The sequence below is a fragment of the Pan troglodytes genome, chromosome 11 (genome assembly GCF_028858775.2).
Source record: "Pan troglodytes isolate AG18354 chromosome 11, NHGRI_mPanTro3-v2.0_pri, whole genome shotgun sequence".
Lineage (NCBI taxonomy): Eukaryota > Metazoa > Chordata > Mammalia > Primates > Hominidae > Pan > Pan troglodytes.
The window spans coordinates 62252896-62264996 of record NC_072409.2 but is presented as its reverse complement, the minus strand read 5'-3'; the positions used below and the strand labels follow the sequence as shown (position 1 = coordinate 62264996).

Genomic DNA, 12101 nt, shown 5'->3' with positions numbered 1-12101 from the left:
TTTGTTGGTTTCCTTCATAGCTTCCTTTCACATCAGTTTCCTTTGATTTTTTTTTTTTTTTTTTTGAGACGGAGTCTCCCTCTTTTGCCCAGTCTGGAGTGCAATGATGAGGTCTCGGCTCACTTCAACGTCTGCCTCCCAGGTTCAAGCAATTCTCTCGCCTCAGCCTCCCGAGTAGCTGGGACTACAGGTGCGTGCCACCATGCCTGGCTAATTTTTGTATTTTTAGTAGAGGTGGGGTTTCACCATGCTGGCCAGGCTGGTCTTGAACTCCTGACCTCAGGTGATCTGCCTGCCTTGGCCTCCCAAAGTGCTGGGATTACAGGCTTGAGCCACCGTGCCCGGCCTTTCCTTTGATTTTTTATGTTCCAGATAAATATCTAAAAACAAAAGTTTATACAATTCTCAAAGATAGGCCACACACAGATTCAATCCCCCTACTCTTTTTTTTTAGTTAATAGACTATATTTTAGAGCAATTTTAGGTTCACAACAAAATTGAGCGCAAGTGTAAAGAGATCCCCTCCACCCCTGTTCCCCACTAGCCCACTCCACTATCAATCAACATCCATTTCCCTTGGTTTGGGCAATAAATATAGATTGTGGAAATAAATAAATAAGTCCTTTTTAAAACCAAAAATTTTATTAGACTAATGTATATAAATTTTTAATTGCTTGTTTTGCTTTGTTTTGTTTTTTTGAGATGAAGTCTTGCTCTGTAGCCCAGGCTGGAGTGCAGTGGCTCAATCTTGGCTCACTGCAAGCTCCACCTCCTGGGTTTACGGCATTCTCCTGCCTCAGCCCCCCGAGTAGCTGGGACTACAGGCGCCTGCCACCACACCTGGCTAATTTTTTTTGTGTTTTTTTAGTAGAGATGGGGTTTCACCATGTTAGCCAGGATGGTCTCTATCTTCTGATCTTGTGATCCACCTTCCTTAGCCTCCCAAAGTGCTGGGATTACAGGCGTGAGCCACCGCGCCTGGCCTAATTGCTATTTTTAACATTTGAGTGGTTTGCAGACTTGATTCCAAGAGGTTCTTACTGTGTGGCCTTGGGAAGACCCTTTAAATTTTCAAGTCCTACTGTCCCATCTTTAAAACGGAAATAATAATTAGTGGGAGGATTTAATTAGACAACATATCCCATAACATATCCTAACTCCAAGCAAAGTGCCTGGCACTTAATAAGGATTCAAAAAATGGATATTTGTAATATAAAGTTGGCCCAGCACAGGCCTCCTATGCTGCAACATATCACCCAAACTCGGTGTAGCTTACAACTGAAGTTTATTCTTTCACACTTCTGGAAGCAGAAGACCGTGCTCAGGTTCACTGGGCCAAAATCAAGGTGTCAGCAGGATCTTGCTCACTTCAGAGGTTCTAGGGGAGAATCCTTGCCTCTGTGCTGGCATTCCTTGACTTGTGGAGGCATCACTTCAATCTCTGCCTCCACAGTGGCCAGCCCTCCTCTGTGTGTGCTAACCACCCCCTTTCCCCTTATGAAAGTACATGTGACTGCAGTTAGGACCCATCTTGATCATCCAGAATAATCTCCCCAACTCAAGAAGACCCTTAATTGAATCACACATGTGAAGGCTCTGCTTCTGTCTATGTAAGGTAATATGCACAAGTTCCAGGACTTAGAACCTGTTATTTCTGGGGAGGGAACATTTTTCAGCCTAGCACACGGGATAACACAGTTTCTATCTTTATTAAGCACAATCCAAAACACCTTTGGACCATGAAAACAGTCTTTTGTCCCTTCCATCTTGTTATTCAAAACTATCTTCCTTATTTTAAAAGCCTTTCCTCCCTGCCTCTCCCAGAAGGGACAGCGGCTCCCAAAGGCAGCTGGGTGAAGTTTCTGTAAGATCTCAGCACTAGATCGCGCTGCTGTTTTGGAGGCATCTTTCCAAGGCTTTAATTAGAGGATGCATTCTAGCCCTGTTTCCCAAACTTACATATTCCAGATACCTCTGATTCAGTAGATTGGGCGATGTCTGGCAATCCAATTTTTTCTAAGTGCCCCAGGGGATTCTTATCATCAGCCAAGATTTGGAAACAGTAATTTCTTATACAAAGCCCTGAACTAATACCCTTGAAATAGGGGATTCCCCTTCACTGCCGGGTGTGTCGCGGTTACATGACTGAGTTTGTTGAGGGAGGAGGAATGAACAACCCTGAAAACTAAACTATCCTACCTGTATATTATTCACTGAAAGAGTTTCCTGGAGGGAAAACTTCCAATTCCAATTAAATCGAGGATGACGACGGCCCGGATTTGGCAGTCCTGCCGCTGTCACTAGCTTGGGACCTCGTGGGTCTGAGTGATCCAGCCCGGGCCGCGCCCTCACCCAGAGCCAAGGCTGTGAGAGCAGCTCCAGCGAGGGGGCAGGGTGGCGGCGGCAGGGCTGCTTCAGGGCCGGTGCCGGTGTCCTCAGAGCGGCGTTTTGGCACTGGGGTGGGCCGGGGCGTGGCTTTCGGCGCCACCTCTGCAAGCGGCCGCCACTCCAGAGTGGCGCAGGTAGGGGGCGTGGGAAGACCTAAGTATATTTATTCCGGCCTGCGAGCGGGATGCTGGGGTTGCTCCAAGGGACCAGAAGAGCTGCCCTGTGTCCCAGAGCAGGCTGGTTCTTCTGACAGCGCTGAGAACCTGGAGCTCGCGCCTGGCCAGGTGGGGGCTATGACTGGACGCTCAGAACATTTGTGGGAGTGTGGAAATCTCTTTACGGGTGATGGGGCTCAAAGTCTGACGCAGCCGAGGGTTGATGGGGTGCAGTCACGCTCAGCCAGGGGACTTTGGGGGCGCAGTGTCAGGCTCAGCCAGGGAGTGAGAGGCGCAGTACCAGCCTTATCTGGGGGTGCTGGAGGCACAGGCTCCGGTTCGGCCAGGCGGGTGTGCGCGCCCAGGAAGGGTAGGAGCCTGCAGCCGCAGCGGGGGGCGCTGGCTGGGGCTCTGCCCCGCCGGCAGTGCGCTCGGGCGCTGTTCCAGCGCGCGGCAGCTAGTGGCGCTGAGCCTCCGCTTTCGCAGCTCGCGGGGAGCGGGGCCGGCGGGAGGGGCCCGGCGGGGCCACCGCCTCCTCTGATGGCAGGCTCCTCCTCTCCCTCCGCCTCCCTCGCTCTCCACCGCCCGCCCAATCTACAGTTCCCGGCCCAGCCGAGCCGGGCTGCTTGTCTGGCCGGCGGAGGCTGAGCGCGACCCTAGCAAGCCGCGGCGCCCGCCGACCAGGGACAAGAGCGACTCCTGGGACCTCACTCTGCCCCGCGCCGCCGCCTCCTCCCCTGTTGTCGCGGGGACGCTCAGGCCCGCGCCGCCCGGGCCACGATTCTCCTCCTCTTTCTCCCGGAGGGGAAGGAACGGAGAAAGCCGAGCGGCGGCTCCGGGAGAGAGCGAGCCGAGGCCCCTGCCCCCGAGGCTCGGGGCAGGAGGAGGAGGAGGAGGAGGAGGAGGAGGAGGAGGCGGAGGCGGAGGGAAGTGCGCGTCACTCTCGGGAGGAGAGTATTTCACCTCCAGGCAGAGGCTGCGGCTGCCAGTTGAGTACGAGCGGCAGCTGCGGGCGCCGGCAATCGAGTGGCTTCCTGGCCATGGAGAGGAGATCTGGACCCGAGGACGCCAGGGACTCCTCTCCGTCTCCCTGGACCGCTGTGTAGGCACCTGAGTTAACGGACGCTAAGCGGGGTAGGGGAAGGTAAGAAGCGACTCGGTCACCCGCCCCCCCACCCGGCTCCACCTCGTTTGCTGCCCTCGGGGGCCACTGCGGGGACGCAGACCCGGGTCTCGCCCACCTTTTCTGCTCCCGGCGGCCTGGCCGGCTCCGGCGTTGGGCATTTCTGCCGAAAAGGAAAACGTCCTCCCGCCCTTCCCCCGTGCGCCTCCTTTCCCGGTTTCATCTCTGGATTGGGACTGACCCGACTCCCCAGGAGTCAGTCCTCTCTTCTTAAGAAAGGGTCCTCGGGAACGGTGTCTTGATTTCTTTCTCTCCACTCTCTCTTTTCATTACGTTTACGGGGAAGGGAACAATGGACCTTTCAAAGTCGGTGCGAACAGCCTTAAACTTTCTGGAGAGGGATGGGGTGAGGGGATAAACCCCACAGTAAGCCGATTACAGTGAAAGGTTGATGGAATGTGCTTTGCAGTCCGGGCTTCAGTGCGCGCGCGCTTGTGCGTTTGGGGTAATCTTTGTCTCCTTACAATTCCCCTGGGTTGGTGGGTCCTCCGCCCTCCGCCCCCTGCCTCTCTGTTAGCTGAGGTAAGGTGAGGCTTTAAAATCGTGTACAGCTTCCTTTAAATCTGGGGAATAGCCTTAGCCCTGGACCCTATTCCCAGCTTTTCTCTGCAGAGTTGGGAGATCCTGGTAAAGGAGGGGGGCCCTCTCTGTGAGGACCCAGAGTGCTGCTGTTAATAGCACTAGTGGCTACACCCTTAGCGATAAAACCAAGGTCCTGAATTCCCTGGATGCTCTCTGCTGAGGGTTGATGAGTGTCACCAGACCTCGACCTGGAGCGGAAACAGCTCACTTAAATTCTCCGCAGGTTAGGAAAACAGACTTTGATATATATCTCCTTTTATCAGCAGTTGGGATTAAGGATAGACTGCCTAATAATTTTTAAAACTTTCATTGTGCACATGAGCTACTCACTGCCTTGAGTTCACTCCCCTTGATTCAGTGTGACAGAGTGATGCGCTGCTGCACGGTTGCATGTATTGAGATGTGCTGCTCTTCCCGGTAAAAAGTGAGAAGAATTTAGAGAGAGGGGAAAGGGTAGAGGCTTCACCTGAGCTGAGGGAGGCCTGACCCCCCAGAGCAGCCAGGCAAATCTGTTGGAAATGGCTCAGTGTTAAAAAAACACATTTAAAATGGTTAGCCTTATCTTTCTTTGGTTGGCTAGAATGGAGCTACTAATGCTTATTTGACCCTTGAAGGACGCTTGTTCTTTTCAGAATTGGTCTGGGTATCATACTATGGTTGTGGGTCTGATTACCTATACAAAGGGTTCTTTTTAGTTTGCATTTCTGGGCAAAGCAGAAGAATGTGCAGTAGGCACGTCCTCTGCTTAGTAAACATTGGGTAGCACTTTAGAGTGCTTTTCTCTTCACACTGAAATGACTCCCCCCAGCTTCTGTGTACCTGCATTAGAGGATCAGTTTGGGCGGAACTGGAAATCTGTCTTCTGGCTTTCTGTTCAGTCCTCCTGACGCTGTTTTTTTCTGATGTATGTGTGCTTAAAGGCTCAGAAAACTAAGATTAGAAGCGAATTCTGAGTCATCACCTGTTCTTATTAACCTGTGAATGAGATAGTGAGCTGAGGACTCTCCTGTGTGTGGACAGGGGAATAGAATCTGTAAATTCTTACATGGTGTTTATCTGGATATTCTGTGTCACAGTTAATTATCTGAGTAGTCTCCTTCCTTGATCTAGTCTGTAACCAGTGACTTTTCAGAAATGTCAGATTCATAACAGGAAACCAGAATGGGGCAACACCTCAGTCATGTTCTAATAGGCCTAATCAATGCTGTCCTCAAACAGCTATCAAGAAAAGACAAACTGGAGGGTAATGTAGTCTTGTGTGCCATTATCTTGAAGTTGACAGGGTACTACTTAGAGCTACATACTTTGGGCAAGTTTCTGAAATTGAGAAAGACAAGCCACATTTTAGAAAGAGGAAACTTAGGCCAGGCACAATTGGCTCACGCCTGTAATCCCAGTACTTTGGGAGGCTGAGGCGGGTGGATCACCTGAGGTCGGGAGTTTGAGACCAGCCTGGCCAACATGGTGAAACCCTATCTCTACTAAAAATAGAAAAAAAAAATTAGCCAGGTGTGGTGGTGCACGCCTGTAATCCCAGCTACTCGGGAGGCTGAGGAAGGAGAATCGCTTGCACCTGGGAGGTGGAGGTTGCAGTGAGCCGAGATCGTGCCACTGCGCTCCAACCTAGGCGATGGGAACGAGACTCCATCTGAAAAAAAAAAAAAAGAAAAAAAAGAAGAAACAATAATCACTACCAAATTCATGGTCTTAGATTCACATGGAGTGCTGTATGTAAATGTGTGCATTGTAATGTGTGCTCTAAAATATGTATGAGCATTGCATCATTCACCCACCCACCATCCATTCAGCTAGCACTTATTAATCACCTATTGTGGTCCAGACCCTCTGGAAGCAATTGCAACACCTGCTTTGTGGAGCATTCATGTTGGTAAAGAGAAGGAGTTAAAGTGGTTGCAACCAGGGAGGCCACAGGGATTGAAGATACCTGTGTCACTTGCAACTAGAGAGATGACAATCTCTGCTATTGAAGACATGAGCCTAGCCCCGGACATAAGGAAATGAACAATTAGAAGGTCCAATAAGTGCATGTCTGGGAGAATTACGCATAGAACGCTCTAAGAAGCCAGAGAAGGAACAGTTGGGGGTGGGGGAGCAATTTTGTGAGAAATAAAATTTGTTAAATCAGACAAAATAGTAGGGACTGAAAACTAGTGTCAGAAGTACTATCTTAAAATGGTGAAGATTGGAGGACTTGAAGTCAGACTTGGATTTAAAACAAGGCTCTGACACTTGCTAAACATTTGCTGTGGGCAAATCCCCTAATCCTTCTCACGTTGTTTCTTCACCTGAAAAAGGAGTTTTAAAATGCTTTATGGGAATGTTTTGGGGATTAAATTTGAGTAAGTTTGCTATGTATTAATATATGATAAAGTACTATACAGGCTAATGCTGTCTGGTATAAAAAGGTACTTTCAAAAGTTTTTTAAAGCTATAAATAGATATAAATCATAGCTTAATCAATCAGGTCTCAGCTACAGATTTTCATTTTATTGGCCCTTTCCAGAATGATCTGAATCCCATCTTGAGAGCAAGTCTTTAGACTTTTAAGCTAGCTACTGTCATATGGTATTGCTCTCTTGTCCAGGCTTCTTTCCATCCCAGCCACAGGAAATCTTTTCATTTCACTTGGATTGTGAGCATTAGTGAGAAGAATGGGCTGTCTAGTACAGTACATCAATTGAAAGGGTCTTGTCTGGTTTTGTACGGTAACATCCATTCTCCTCTCTGCCTCCCAAGCCAAGCTAGCCCTTCTGCTTTCCTCTCTCTCAATATGATGAATATGGAAAAGGAAAAAAAAAAAAAGAAAAGCTATGCATCTGCCTTTTTGAGAGTATGAAAATCCCCATTACTAGTTTTCTCCATTTGTAAAGAGGTATAATTTTCATCTAGATTGTTAAAGTCTATTCTCTCAATAGCAGCAGCTGCTGTCTAGGCGAATCTGTAAGCAATACTCACTTTAGTTCTCCACTTGAAATGGACTTAAGCCCATCTGACATTTTAATAAATTGCCTTTGATAGAAATCCAAACTCAGATATTTGAAACTATCAAGTGAACTGTGCCCTTTTGCCAGGGGTGTGGTGGGGAGGGGGATAATGAATGTAAATCAGTTTTCTAGACACTGCTACGTATGCTGAATCTTAGCATGTCGCTTGAAGGGACCTCAAAGATAGTATTAAAACAAGGAAGTTGGGACCCAGAGAGGCTAAATAATTAGGTAAGGTCATATAGTAAATTAATAACCAAGCAGGGACAAGAACTCCTTTGTCCCTGTTTCCAGTCAGCACTTTTTTTTTTCTTAGATATATTCTTATTTTATTCCTGTTTGGCTTTGTTAGCAATTTAATTAGTTTAATGATCAGATAATTTGCATTTGGGCTTTGAAAGTCACTGCTTTCAGGTTTAAGGCAGACACTATGTATATTTTTTCATTGCCTACTACTTACACATGATGGTGGGATGATGTTACTTGTAACAAATTTCTGTGAAATAAGGAACTAAGTGTAAAAATAGCATTAGCTTTACTTGTATTTTCTATAAACAGGATGAAAATTTAAAGTACTGTAGATGTGCACATTTTTTAGAAGAAGCAAGTTCCTGGAAACCCTGTTCAGATTTGGGTTGTGAATCCTAGAATAAAAGCATACCAGAATATGTTTGCATGTTCTTTTTTTTCGTCTTCAAAACTTATGGCTGTAGGTCATGTTTGCTTGTTCTTTTGTTTTCCTGGTACTTGCTTTGGGAAGCCTTTAATATTGGTTGTCAGGAACTATGTTCAGCAACTATTTTATTGCATTCCTAGGATGTGCAAGGCACTGTACTGGTTGCTGTGAGCAATACAGAGATAAATTAAGCATAGGGTTTTTATTAAAATGTCTTTAAAAAAGGTGAAACAGACTCATAAACTGTATGTCTTAAAACACAGAATTGCTATCTCCCAACAAATCAGTCCTTTGATCTATAAGGCAAATCTGCTTTGAAATTGTTATTATTAGGCTAACCTAGTAACCAGATTTGTAACAAGACATTTATTTTCTTTACACGGTGAAAAGTGATAAACCTTTTTACATTTGTTGTATCAAGGGTCCATTGTAGTTTGAACAATAAGTAAAAGTTCAATATTTGATAAGAATTTTATGTTATGAAAAGTTTGCCTGGTAGAGATTGTGGCATTCTTAATCCTAATATTTTTTAATAAGGCTTTACCACTGGTTAGAAGTGTCATTAGGACGTTGTTGCCTGAAAGAGTTGAAATTTAAGACAATCCACATTGAGCCCATGAGAAAAGAATTGACCTCTGACTGAGTTTCATGTAAGTATCTTAAAACATATGAATATCCACTATAAATGTGATATCGTGGTCAGGTCAGATTAAGTCCCCCTCCAGTGTGAAATTGTTATCGATTTGGGGGCTCTTACTTAATTATTGGTGTGCACTTTGGAGACAGCAAGCCTTCTGTTGTCTTAATGGTCTCTGTAATGGTGATTCACTTCCCTGAAGAATGAGTCATTTTTTCGCATACAATGAAGTTTGGAAAGTTAATTATTAACATTTTAGGAATGGGAAAGATTTAGCTTAACACAGGGACATATGCCTGATTCCTGTTTCAGGAGGAATTAGAAAAAGAGTTCTTGAGGTTTTCTTTTTTTTTTTTTTAAGTTGTGGTTTGAAAAAACATAACAATAAAAAAAAATATTTTTTTGAGACAGGAGTCTCACTCTGTCACCCAGGATGGAGTGCATTGGTATGATCACAGCTCACTGCAGCCTCCACCTCCTGGGCTCAAGCTATCTTTCCACATCTCAGCCTCCTGAGTAGCTGGGAGTACAGGCATGCACCACCATGCCCAGCTAATCTTTATATTTTTTTGTAGAGATAGGGTTTCACCGTGTTGCCCAGGGTGGTCTTGAACTCCTGGCCTCAAGTGATCCTCCCACCTCAGTCTCCCAAAGTGTTGTGATTACAGGCGTGAGCCACTGCACCCGTACTAACATTGCTTTTTAATGCCACCAGTGCCACCACTATAAAATCAACTTTATATGAGGATTTGAAAAATATTATGCTTGAGCAGGGCTTGGCTGAGTCTGAGGTTGGCTTTAATCTTCAAGTGTTTTTTCTTGCCTCCTGTTAGTGCTTGCAGCACTTGGGCTTGTCACATAGCCCCCGTTTGCCTGTTGTGCTGCTGCTAGCCAGTATTTTTTTTTTTTTTTTTGGTGATGGGGCTGGCATGGGGTCTTGTTAGGTTACCCAGGCTGGAGTGCAGTGGCTCTATAGTAGTCCTAGCACACTACAGTCTTGAACTGGGCTCAAGCCATCCAACTGCCTCAGCCTCTAAGTGGATGGGACTACAGGTGCACATCATTGTTCACCTCTTCCTAGCCACAGTGTATCCCTATTCGGCTAAGTGAAGTCCAGCTGCCACTCTAGTGCCGAGTAATTACTTGTTCATTAGAAGTTCTGCCTTTTGACTCTGTAGCACCCTTGAGTCTTGAGGAACATAGAGGAAACTGTTGAGAATGTGTAAGATGGCCCTTTTGTTTGGCTTAGGTTTCACGTGGCCTAGGAGGAGAGGGACTATGACTGTTTTATATTTTGGCCTGGAACTCACCTGCAGGTGACACCCTTTCAAAGAATATGAAAGACTTCTGTAGTGTGTCACCCTCCCCTCCTTCCCATACTTTTTAGTCACTATTGGGCAACGTGTCGTCATTTAAATGGCGGAGTTCAGTGGTAGACTTTAGTTTACACATGCAAAATAAGAAAGATATTAGTAATCGTCTGGTGGTGCACATTTGGGTGAGTAAATTTGCCAGGGCTTTTAGAAAATTAAACTCAAGCAATCACCTCCTCAGCCCACCTTCTTTGCCTCAACATTCAATTTAATTACTTGTTTACTTGTGTTGTCTCCCTACTCTTTCTACCCCCAAATGCTGGGCTGTGAGCTTCTTGAAAGTAGGAACCATGTTTATTTTTTGTACTATTGGGTCTCCAGTGTCTAGCAGAACCCTTTTCTCATAAGAGATGCTCAAAACTGACCTTGTGCCCTGTTTGAAAAGGCTTTATTCCAAGTGGTTTAAGTTATATTAAAAATAGGCTATGTGTTACAGTTGAAAGAAATAGTCAACTTGGGTTCTGGTCCTGGCCCTGCCATTGATAGAAACTTTACTATGACGCTGGATTGAACAGCCTTGGATTATTTCAGTCTGGGCATCTCATTATTCATCTGAAATATTTCTAGTGTGAAAGGCACATCAAAACATACCCCTTCTGTTTCCTATTGTCATTGCATTTTGGTATCTGTACATCACTAGATCATGAACTTTGGCAGGTCTTTGCTTGTTTTTCAAACACATCCCTGTTGTCTTTTCATTTTTCCCACCTTTCAACATTTTGCCAACATAACTTTCTTGGTTTTTTCTTCCTGAGAAGTATTTTAATGCATTGTCTTTGGCCCTCTGCAGAGAATGCAGCCCACAGGCAGTTCTGCCCTTTGCTATAACCTTAATTAAATCAGCCTCTGTCAGGACAGACTTCGGCTTTGGTTCTTTCTTTGGAAGGCCAGCTGCAAGGCTGGTGACGTGCCTGCACTTGCCATTGTGTGCCTCTGCACTGCCATCCGTCACTGCCAGCAGGTTGGAAGCCTCTCTTGAATCTTCCCAGCCAGTTGAGAACAAGGGCGAAGGGGGATGGTCTAGGATCACTGGGAAGGGAGAAAAGAGAACAGCCTTTCAATAAAAAAAATTAAGGAGAAAAAGAAATATGAGAAATATTAATAGGAAAAAAGGAAACCGAAGGGAATAGAGAATGACTGGTAGGTACAACGACCTTTTCCCCTTTTTTCTAATTTTCTGGGTTGAAGAACAATCTATCTTTCTGCAGTTTATCTTCTAGTTCTTTACTTCCACCTAGAGGCCTATGTACTTTGCTCTCTTTTTATTTTTATTTTTGGTTGCTCAGAGAGTGTTAGCTGTTCTTAATTGCTACCCTTCCTCCCCGCTTGGTCTGTAGTAGGTCTGCAGTTTTTTCCTTTTATGTTTTTCTTTTTTGGGGCATGATAATGCATTTTAACCTTTTGGCCGTATCAGCCTCATTGGCTTTAGGGTCAAGCATTACTTCTCATAGACTTGTTTAACATCGTTGGAAAAAGATAGGATTAATTAGTATATTTGGGATCAGAAAAATTGGACAGCTGCCTCCTTTACCTTGCATAAATGACTGAAATATAGGAATGAATTTTAAATATTTCTTTAAAGTCATTTATTTCACTTTAAAATTAAGAAGTTTTCACTTGGTTCACTTTTGGCATTAAACATTATAAATAGCAGCTCTTTGTTTTGAGGGATTCATACTTTAACAGGAGAGTCCAATGTGATTTGCCGAAGATGTGGCCACTTTAGTGAAACTATGGCTGTTGCTCATCTGAATTCCTTAAATACAGACCATAGGCATTTCTTATTTTGTTATTATCAGGTTAAGCAAACTCTTAGTATTTATAGTTAATTTTTGTTTTTCCAGAGATTTATTTCCTAACTATAGTTTTTTAGTAGTTTTCTAGCAAAAAGACTATAGCTTAATACAAAAGTAAATTTTTAAGCAGGAAAATAAATCTTTCAACTTTAAATAATACTTATTCTAATCCAAAGCTTAGTATCTTTTTTTTTTTTTTTTTTTTTTTTTTTAGTAAATTTAGTCTTTTTAGGACTATAGGTTTGAAATATTCTGAAGAAAATAAAAATACTTCACTGCAATATATGGCTTCCCTGGTAAAATGAG

At 44.8% G+C, this 12101-nt stretch overlaps 1 protein-coding gene across 2 annotated transcripts in view; it reads left to right on the top strand.

Moving 5' to 3' along the window:
- Positions 1–2570: 2570 nt before the first annotated feature.
- CEMIP2 (cell migration inducing hyaluronidase 2) overlaps positions 2571–12101 on the top strand; it is an 86286-nt gene continuing 76755 nt past the window's right edge. The window contains exon 1 of one of the 2 annotated variants that reach the window (XM_009456723.5): positions 2571–2672. The gene's annotated coding sequence lies outside the window, so the exon portion shown is untranslated. Of the gene's footprint in view, positions 2673–3134; positions 3688–12101 lie in introns of those variants that run through there. The other variant, XM_001141007.7, reaches the window with a different exon arrangement.